Source organism: Salvelinus sp. IW2-2015, linkage group LG1 (genome assembly GCF_002910315.2).
Source record: "Salvelinus sp. IW2-2015 linkage group LG1, ASM291031v2, whole genome shotgun sequence".
Classification (NCBI taxonomy): domain Eukaryota; kingdom Metazoa; phylum Chordata; class Actinopteri; order Salmoniformes; family Salmonidae; genus Salvelinus; species Salvelinus sp. IW2-2015.
In genome coordinates, this window is record NC_036838.1 from 23,034,287 (window position 1) to 23,043,766 (window position 9,480).

At 38.4% G+C, this 9,480-nt stretch overlaps 1 protein-coding gene across 1 annotated transcript in view; it reads right to left on the reverse strand.

Moving 5' to 3' along the window:
* Positions 1-9,480, reverse strand: part of LOC111967016 (uncharacterized) — a 23,151-nt gene that overhangs the window by 1,401 nt on the left and 12,270 nt on the right. The gene's annotated exons all lie outside the window — the stretch shown is intronic.

Consider the following 9,480-nt stretch of genomic DNA (forward strand, 5'->3'; position numbering starts at 1 on the left):
GCCGAAATTCAAAAATATATTTTGTATAGTATATAGTATCTTTTTCACCAATTAACAAGTCCAATTACAAGACAAAATGAAAGGTTACACATCTTAGTGAATCCAGCCAACCATGTCCGATTTTTTAAAATTTTTACAGCGAAAAACAGCAACCACTATATTATGTTTTAGCTCACCACCAAATAACAAAAAAGACAGACGCATTTTTCAACAGCCAAGTAGCATGCACAAAGCCAAACCTAAACTAACACAAGAACAACCAAACAAACCAACAAACAAACTTCATCAGATGACAGTTCTGTATAACCTGTTATTCAATAAATCATACGTTATGTCTCGAAACATCTTGCATATCAGTAATCATAGTTACATTCAGATACAATCAGAAAATTGCAGAAAAGCAACAGATAATTACAGGACGACCAACGCAAAATCAAATACTCATCAATAAAACCATATTACTGAAAATACTAGTGTACACAAAATGGAAAAAAATATATTACGGATATTATTAGTGTTTTACAGCAGAAAACACAATATTACTTATATATTAGAGCATTACCACAATCGCCAAACACACAACCGCATTTATTAATCACGCATAATAACATTCGCCAGCAAAAGATATTAAAAGAATCAACAACCTGGACAACATTAACTCAGATATGGACAGTCTGTATAACATCATGTTACACAATACCATATAGTCTGCTCGAAAATGTGATATTTTGAGTACAAAAAATCGTGTTTATACATTGTGAATCACGTAGCCCCAACAAATGCAAAAATTCCCGGATATATTTTGACATACACCTAATCTAATCAAATAAACTCATCGATAAACAATTACTAAAATACATGTTGTACAGCAAAATGAAGAAACAACTAGTATTAATAAAGGGTATCAACCAGATTAACAATTTATCCAATGGCTTCCTCAGGCTTACCAGCGCTTTAAGACATAGTTCAGCTTTTATTTTGAAAAATGACGTGAATGTTCAAAAGAGGTCAGCCTCTGAATATTTCCCTGCGCATGCGGAGCGAGCTCACCATTTTCCTCTTCTCTCTTAATGAATAGTTTGCTCCAGTATGAAATATTATTATTATGTTTAATTTTATGTATACGGAAGAGATGAGGAGCAAGGCAGGCTTGGGTGTGTCACCCCGTTTGGGTAGTCCTCTGCACAGACCACAGATCCAAGACAGACACTAGACACATAGATAGAGTGTTTGAATGGCAATCAAAGCGAAGAGGAGCTGCACCTCTATTTCCTTCCCCTCGGCCTAGCTGTGGCAAACATGGAAATTTACATCACTCATCTAGAACCTTGAAGGGGATCTTTGCCCAGTGAACTCCTCTGTGAGACCATGTGTAGACCACTAATGGGGCTGAACCATCTGTTTTATTCATGATGTTTTATTGTGGTAATGGTCATGTGGACTGGGACAGGTGACCTGAAAGTGTGACCCCTTGTGATGTCACTGTGAACTCATTCCAGCCTGATCCATAGGGTGCCTAGTTAATTGGCCCCTACAGGGATAAATAAATGGCTATTTTTGAAAATTGAAATACATTGAATATGGCATGTTCCAGCAGAACTATATTGCAGTCACCCTCCTTCCTCTCACAAACATTATCCTCTCCTTTTATAACCTAAAAGGGACTATAATTCCAGGGGGTACGATAATTCAACATTTCAAAGAGCTAATGATGCCACGGAATGACCAACTTTAAAACAATTCCATGATGTCACATAGTAGAACCCCCAACGGCTCAACTTTGAGGAAGTTCAGAAACCCGTGTTCAAGGGACGCAATTTCCAGTACCTAAAACACACCCAAATCACATCAAATTGTATGAGTTCAACTGCTGCAAAATACAACAGTGATAGACCTTACTGTAAATGGTTAATACAACGCCGCGTTACTAAAAATGCAGTGTTTTATGTAAAAGGTAAATCATTTAAAAAATATATTATTTAAAATATGCTTCAAAAAAACGATCAGACAATACGAAATAACAACACGAAGAGCAAGTAATAACCAATTACATTAAAAGATTATTCTTTGTCTTTAAAAAAACACGATCAGTCAAGACACAATGGACACCAATAAATCCCAGACAGACAGACAGACCTAGTTATGAGCATGTCAGGTTCACTTTGGGCTCCATGTTTCTGAAGATCAGTGAGCTGAAACCACATCTCTTCACCACAAGAACACACTGAAAAAACTTAGAGCAGCTGCCTTCGCCTTGGCATAATGACAAGCTCACTGTTGTCTGTTGTTTCTGAGCTAAGTTAATGTTGATAGCTAAAATGTTAGCTAACTAATTAGCTCACAAGCTAAACTGTAGGGGTCTTGCTGTAATTCAGCGCAGCATATCGTATTGTTCAACAATCCAATCCAGCCATTCAGAGTAGGCTGGTGATTGCACAAAAAGACTTGTTTATCGCTTAATACAGCAGCTTCATGTAGCTAACCAAGCTATTCAAAGCCGTTCAACATAAGTCCCAATACAGTACTTTCGATGTGCGTGACTGTTTTATTCTTATATATAATTTATTGACATTTCTACCTTTGTAAATTAAGATATTTCTATCGACTAGTAGGACATATGAAGCCTGGAAGCATGCAGTACATGTTACCATGTCAGTAGAGGAGCTCTTAGTCTAGAACACTCGCGTACCAAAGTACTCACCCTTTCACTGTTCTGAACCTTCAGTACCAGCTGATGAGGAGTGATGGAACTGGCACATTGTCTCTGCTAAAACAGGGCCCACTACTCAAATAAAAGAAATGGAACTTCACTATTCTGACTTCAGACCATTTCTATTTAGATACAGTAACATCCCTTTATTTGACATGCTGTTCCCGCATCGTCAAGCGCCTGACTAGGCAACTTGAAAATGTATCAACCACCAGAAGTCACACTTAGCTAACGCCGGTTTACTAACACTTACAGTTAGACGACTTGTTTCCACACATGACAGTACGTTGACTCACTGTACAAGACTTCTCTCCTATCACTCACTCTTAATTACACTTGACAGATATCTTGTTAATATCAGTTTTAGTTTTGATGTTTTAGCCAACATCAAATGACTACTGTTATCTTTGTACTTATGGTTTATTTTGAACTGTGTTTTGGTTTTACAGCAGGCCTGTATTCTTAAATGTACTCAGACCGGTCCGTATAATTATATCTTAAAAGGCTATAACTATCCCAGATCAGCTCTCCTACTCTGATACACCTGAACATCTGACCCTGACTGTGTTCAAAGGTTTAGTTTAGTTATTCCATTTACATGTTTAAAACATGAATCAGTAGAGTTTGCCAGATAATACCCAGATCTCCATCAATAGGTCATGTTCACCTGTCAAAGTATAAACAGGGTCAAGATAAACTTGTTGTGTTCAGTGTGTGGTGTGGTGTGTGTGTGTGTGTGTGTGTGTGTGTGTGGTGTGTGTGTGTGTGTGTGTGTGTGTGTGTGTGTGTGTTTGTGTGTGTGTGTGTGTGTAGTGGTGTGTGTGTGGTGGGTGTGTGTGTGTGTGTGTGTGCGTGTGTGTGTGTGTGTGTGTGGTGTGTTGTGTGTATTTTAATATAATCGATTGTTGATATTGAGTCATGAACCAAAGTGATTGGCAAACTTTGACGCAAATATGATCTATATGTGTATTACAAGTGGGATGTGACAATGTACATGCAATTCACATAAAGACGTGTACATGCTATTTTTAGAGCTCTGAGAGCAATAGATTGTTGTTGAGACATTTTGAAATGGCCTAAAGTAAGAGTGACAGTAACGTAAGAGAATTGATGTTGATAAGTTTCATAAGACGTTTAGAGTGAAGTTATTAACATGAGACACAGCGATGTGGGTGTGTTTGAGGAAGTAAGTACTAACGATTGAGACACAGTGATGGTTGGGTTGTGTTAGATAGTATTAACATGAGAACCAAGTGAGGTGGATTGTGTTTAGGAGTAATGTATTAAATAGACAGGGATGGTGAGCGTTGTGTTTAGGATAGATATAACATGAGACACGTGTGGTGGATTGTTGTTTAGGAGTAGTATTAACATGAGACACAGTGATGTGGGTTGTGTTTAGGAGTAGTATAACATGAGAACACATGATGGTGATTGTGCTTGTTAGGAGTAGTATTAACATGAGACAGGATGGTGTGTGTTTAGGAGTAGTATTAACATGAGACACAGTGTGGTGGGTTGTGTTAGGAGTAAGATGAACATGAGACCAGGATGGTGGGTTAGTGTTAGGAGTATATTAACACTGAGACACATGATGGTGGGTTGTGTTTAGATTGTTTTACATCTGAGTCCAGTGATGGTGGGTTGTGTTTAGGAATGTAATTAACATTGAGACACAGTCGTGGTGTTGTGTTTAGAGTAGTATGAACTTTCTGCCTCTGAAACCCGATCCGAGCAGCCCCCCACCACCCCCCACGACTAGCATAGCTAAAGCATAGCGTCACAAGTAATATGTAGCTTCTAAATACTCATTAAATCAAAAAGTCCAAAGACACCAGATGAAAAAGAGACACTTCTTGTGAATCTAGCCACCATTCTATTTTAAAATGTCTTACAGCGAAAACACAATAAATGTTATATTAGCATACCACATTTGCAAACGTACCGAGCATGATTCGAAGCAAAATAGGCTATAGCGTTTAATCATCACCAACAATATATTACTTTTTCCTAACCTTCTCAGATCTCTTCCGATGACCACTCCTGATAACCATCATATTACACAATCCATATGAGTTTGTTCGGAAAATGTGCATATTTAGCGGCACAATTCGTGCTTACACACGAATAGGTCCAACTACTCAAGCAATCTGCCCGCGCCATCTTGAAAATACAACTATTTTGTATCGAACTATTCATAAACTATGACTTAAAAAAAACAGGCTTGGACATGAAATGAAAGATTGCTGTAGTATTAATGCAACCGCTGAGTTAGATTTTTAAACATTAAACGTATAGACATACAGTGTGCGTTACAGCCAGACTTAGTGCCGCAATAATGCGTCACTAGTCGCCACTATATGAGTTTACATTTTCCACCATAAAAACGAATAAACATCTGAAATACTCTTACGTTGCGACGAGCTTCCATCAGAAACTTGCCAAGTGGATCCTTTGTCCAAAAGAATCGTTTGCTTGGTGTTAAAAACGTTGCATTCAACTTGCTGAATAGCAGCAAACAATAGCTAACAATAGCATTTTGCCCCAACGTGATCCAAATCCTCAAGACGCATACTGAGGGAATTACCGAAAAAATAGCAATATACTCGCATAATGCTGATATATAACCTCGTTTTAAAATAGCTCGTATGAGTTTCGTAACAACCTATATCGAATTTTAATTACAGACGGAGACGGATACATCTAAGGTTGATAACTGAGCGTTTGAAAATGGCATCCTGAGGTCCTTCTCTGCGCAATGGTCAGCGTCGAAAAGACGGCGCACCTCACTCCTTGGCCTTTTATAAACTCTGAGAGCTACGTAGAAGGCCCATTCCACTTCTCATTGGTTACTGACATCCAGGGGAAGGCGGGTGCAGTTCATGTCGTTCCATAGGATACACACAGACCTTTAAAACTGATCTGAGACCAGAGCTTCGCTCTCAGACCTTCGCAGTACCTGTCATGGATTTCGCTGTAGAAAGAGTTCTGGGTCATCCACAGACATAATTCCAACGGTATATGAAACTAGAGAGTGTTTTCTATCCAATAGAATTAATAATATGCATATTGTACGAGCAAGAATTGTGTACGAGGCAGTTTAATTTGGCAACACCCAGAAAAAAAAATGCTAACTGCTCCCCCTATTGACAAAAGGTTAACATGAGACAGTGAAGGAGGGTTAGGGTTATATTTATCGAACAAAAATAACATTTATTGTGTAACTGGGAGTCTCGTGAGTGCAAACATCCGAAGATTATCAAGGGTAAGCGATTACTTTTATTGCTTTTCTGACTTTCGTGACCATGCTGATTTGGGGCTAGCTGTTGTAGCATTGAGTGATACACTCACAAAGCTTGGATTGCGTTCGCTGCAAAGCATATTTTCAAAATATGACACGATAGGTGGATTAACAAAAAGCTAAGCTGTGTTTTGGTATATTTCACTTGTGATTGCATGATTATAAATATTTTTAGTATTATTTTGCACCCCGCAATTCAGCGGTTGTTTAGGAAAATGATCCCGCTAAAGGGATCCGTAGCGCAGAGAAGTTTTAATACAGTAACCTTCCTTTTCTGACTTACTGTTCAGGTCGTGTTGCCTATTAATGCTTTGTATGATGATTGTGAGGCGCTATACATATTCAAGTCACAAGTTGGACTTCAAATAGACCTATGGCAGGATTGCCCAACTCTCAGCCTGTGTGCCAAATTCGGCTTATGTGTGGTTTTATTTGGCCCCACAAGTTTTCTGAGCAAAAAAAAAAAAGATCTATATGTTTTTTTAATTAATTGTTTACCCCTTTTTTCTCCCCAACTTCGTGGTATCCAATTGGTAGTAGTTACAGTCTTGTCTCATCGCTGTAACTCCCGTACCGACTCGGGAGTTGCGAACGTCGAGTGCCATGCGTCCTCCGAAACACAACCCAACCAAGCCYCACTGCTTCTTGACACAACGCACATCCAACCCGGAAGCCAGCCGCACCAATGTGTSGGAGGAAATACCGTACACCTGGCTACCTGGTCAGCGTGCACTGGTCTGCCATATAGCACGCTTCTGTCTATTTGAGCTGGTCAGTATGTGTAGATAATCCTGGAGAGAGATGAATAATATTGATAAGAGGCCTTATTAATATTTTTAGCTCTTCCGGCTCAAGTTGCTCCTGAATGTGTTTAAGTGATGATGTTACTGTTGCTATTGTCTGTCAGACATTATTACTAATTTTATACTACGTAACTACCATATTGTTCAGTGTATATATGCCATTGTTTTTTTTATACATGTTGTCATCGGCTGTCCGTAGGGAGAGACCAAGGCGCCAGCGTGATAAGCATAGATTCTTCCTTATCTAAAGAACGAACCACTGAACAAAAACGTAGCTAAAAATAAAACAACGAACCGTGAACGCTAATCATGGCTAGTGCAGTACAGGCAACTAAACACTAGAATAAGAACCAGCAAAACCCCCAAAAGGGAAATGGCACCTAAATTGATCCCACAATCAGAGGACAACGATAACAGGCTGCCGTCTGAGTTGGGAACCAAATTCAGGCCACCATATGACCTACCATATGCCTAGACTTACAGAACACCACCTAGACATACAAAAAACCTAGACAATGACCAACAACAAGCAATACCCACCCTCGTCAACAACGACCCTGACCTAACCAGAATAATAAGAAAACATAGGATAACTAAGTCAGGGCCGTGACACATGTCATCGTACATTACATACATTTAAAGATTTGCAGTTTCTACAGTGTGGTTCAGTGTCATACTCTTGTATGGTTTTCAGACATCTATTGATTTATATTCATTATTATTCATATATTCAGGTAATACCATATTGTTTAGTGTCATGTCACTTATGTGTATCGATCAAAATTGTTATTATTAGACCTATTTTACATGACAATTATTTACCTTTGGCAATTCATACAGGATAAAACATCATAATAAGCATCATGTGTGCCAATTAAGCTGTTAAACGTTTAAGATAATAATAACCGGCCCCCCGGCCATTGATATTTGAGTCAACCTATGTAAGTACATTGACTTCATTGAACTAAATTTTCTCTCTGATGTTGCTCTTGTCATTTCTGCCATATTGGACACACATGATGGCACACCATTGAACAGATCATCACTGTGCCTCACCAATTACATGCCTGTCAGCATGTTTCGTTAACCTGCACTCGCACAATTGCTACTGGCCCGACTATATATGAGATAAAGTGAAAATCCTCTCACCCAACTCTAACCGTAAATATAGAAAATGCGCTATAGGCTATAGTCAAGACGTCAGAATAATTATTTTCTGTCAGGGGGTGCGCGGAATCTTCTGTTGCTGCCTGATTTAGATATACTTTTATACTTTCATTTCCGATATTTAGACTATTTGTTAGTCAGACTTGTCTATAATTTATAGATATATGTAGTTTCTCTTTTTGTCATTACATGTTGCCTAGAAGACTAAAATAAACCCTCAACAGAATAATGTAATAGATCAATAGAATAATGCTTCAATCTAGTTGACATGGTCAAGTTTTCTCTGTCATCTTTTCACGAAGCAAAGACGTTTACAGTTGGGGAGAAAATACAGTAACACAACACAAAAAAAAACGGGAAAGATATTCTGTAAAAAATGTCCAAATGTGACTGAACGCCTTGATCGGTCCTTATGTAGCAAAATTTGAAATTTATTTTTTTTTTTTTACATTGGATGAAAGGCAGAGACAAGATCTACAACATGGTATAATCATACACTACATTTGAAGAGAACTGGGAAAGTAATTCTGCATTGAAAGTTGATCAACCTCACTTTTGAGTAATGGCCTTTGAATTTTTGGTACCTACTGAGAGCTCTTCTTTGTCTACACACATTCAGCACGTTCACACCTTCCTTAAGTTAGCCCACCACTATGTCCATTTTACTGTCCCTAGCAGAGCTGGTTAGGCTGTTTTCATGTTATCAAGAGTGTTGGTGACTGTAAATGTGCTGCTGGCAAATCTTGATATTACGCTTTTTTGCCGATGTTTATAGGACACCCCGGCTATATCAACGGCAAGTATTCAGCTAGCTAAACATTCACACTTTAACTGGAAATTAAGAACTTTATGTCAAAATGAGAAATGTGGCAATATCTGAAAATGTAGCTAGACTATCTTACCCGTGGTCTGAAATCAGAGTAGTTAGCTGGTAATTTGGCTCTGACTAACATTACGTCTATCAACAGTTGTTTGCAGTGAGCATTCTATTGAAATGAATACTTGCATAGTGGAGACATTTTGTTAAGAATGTAGCTAGTTAGCTAGCTAAAAAAGTACCACATATCCCAACTCATGACGTTGCATGAAATCTGCAGGAAGCTTACAAACAGGGTTCAATGTTAGCTAGATAGCATTAGGCTATAAAAGCCAAGCAAAATGGCTCTGAGATATGAATAATAGATCATACATGTTATTAGCTAGCGAGCCAGCCAGCTAAACATTAGCTAACTTAACAGTACACTTTAACTTGAAATGAAACCACTTTCTGTCAAAATTAGAAATGTGCAATAATCTGAAATAAATGTAGGGAGCTAGACTATCTTACCGTATACATCTAGTTGCCCTTAGTTTAAAGATTAATCCGGAGAAGGGTTTATCTCCATCTCGCTTAGCTATCATACTCGAATTCACTGATTTCAAAACTCGGTCTCAGAAAGTGGAGAACTCACTTATGCAGTTTTAACTAGAAATATTTTTTTCTGGAAAGCTGCATTAGA